Genomic DNA, 1,196 nt, shown 5'->3' on the forward strand with positions numbered 1-1,196 from the left:
TTTGGGGGATTTGGGGGGAATCTGGGGAATATTGGGGAAATTTTGGGGAATTTTTGGGGGATTTGGGGGGTCCTGGGTGGGAAATTTTGGGGGAATTTTCCAGATTTTGGGTTTATTCGGGGTGAATTTTCTAGATTTTGGGTTGATTTGGGGCTTTTTGAGGTGAATTTTCCGGATCCGGGGTTTTCTGGGGTGAATTTTCAGGATTTTGGGTATTTTGGGGGTGAATTTTCAGGATTTTGGATTTTTTGGGGCTGAATTTTCCAGATTTCGGGGTGATTTGGGGGTTTTGGGGGGTCAGACTTCAGGATTTGAGGCTTTTGGGGGAATTTTCAGAATTTGGGGTTGAATTTTCCAGATTTTGGGGTTTTCTTGGTGTAAATTTCCGGATTTTGGGGTTTTCTGGGTCGAATCTTCCGGATTTGGTTTTTTTCTGGGTTGAATTTTCCGGATTATGGGGTTTGGGGGAATTTTCAGGATTTCAGGGTGAATTTTCATGATTTTGGGGGTTTTGGGGTGAATTTTCAGGATTTGGGGTGATTTGGGGTTTGGGGGGGGTCAGACTTCAGGATTTGGGGCTTTTGGGGGTGATTTTTCTGGATTTTGGGGTTTTCTGGGCTGAATTTTCTGGATTTCGGGGTGATCTGCGGTTTTTTGGGGTGAATTTTCAGGATTTTGGGGGCTTTGGGGTGAATTTTCAGGATTCGGGGGTTTTCGGGGTGAATTTTCCGGATTTTCGGGGTTTTGGTGGAATTTTTAGGATTTCGGGGCGGATTTTCCAGATTTTGGGGGTTTCTGGGCCGAATTTTCCAGATTTTGGGGTTTGGGGGAGTTTCTCGGATTTCGGGCCGAATTTCCCGGATTTTGGGGTTTTCTGGGGTGAATTTTCTGGATTTTGGGGGTTTTTTCAGGGTGAATTTTCCAGATATTGGGGGTTTCTGGGTTGAATTTCCCAGATTTTGGGGTTTATTCGGGTGAATTTTCCGGATTTCGGGGTTTCCAGGGTGAATTTGCCAGATTTTGGGGGTTTCGGGGGTGAATTTTCCAGATTTCGGGGGTTTGGGGGGAATTTTCAGGATTTCAGGGTGCATTTTCCAGATTTTGGGGTTTTCTGGGGTGAATATTCTGGATTTTGGGGGTTTGGGGGAATTATCAGGATTTCAGGGTGAATTTCCCGGATTTTGGGGTTTTCTGGG

This window comes from Corvus brachyrhynchos, unplaced genomic scaffold (genome assembly GCF_000691975.1).
Source record: "Corvus brachyrhynchos isolate BGI_N302 unplaced genomic scaffold, ASM69197v1 scaffold537, whole genome shotgun sequence".
Lineage (NCBI taxonomy): Eukaryota > Metazoa > Chordata > Aves > Passeriformes > Corvidae > Corvus > Corvus brachyrhynchos.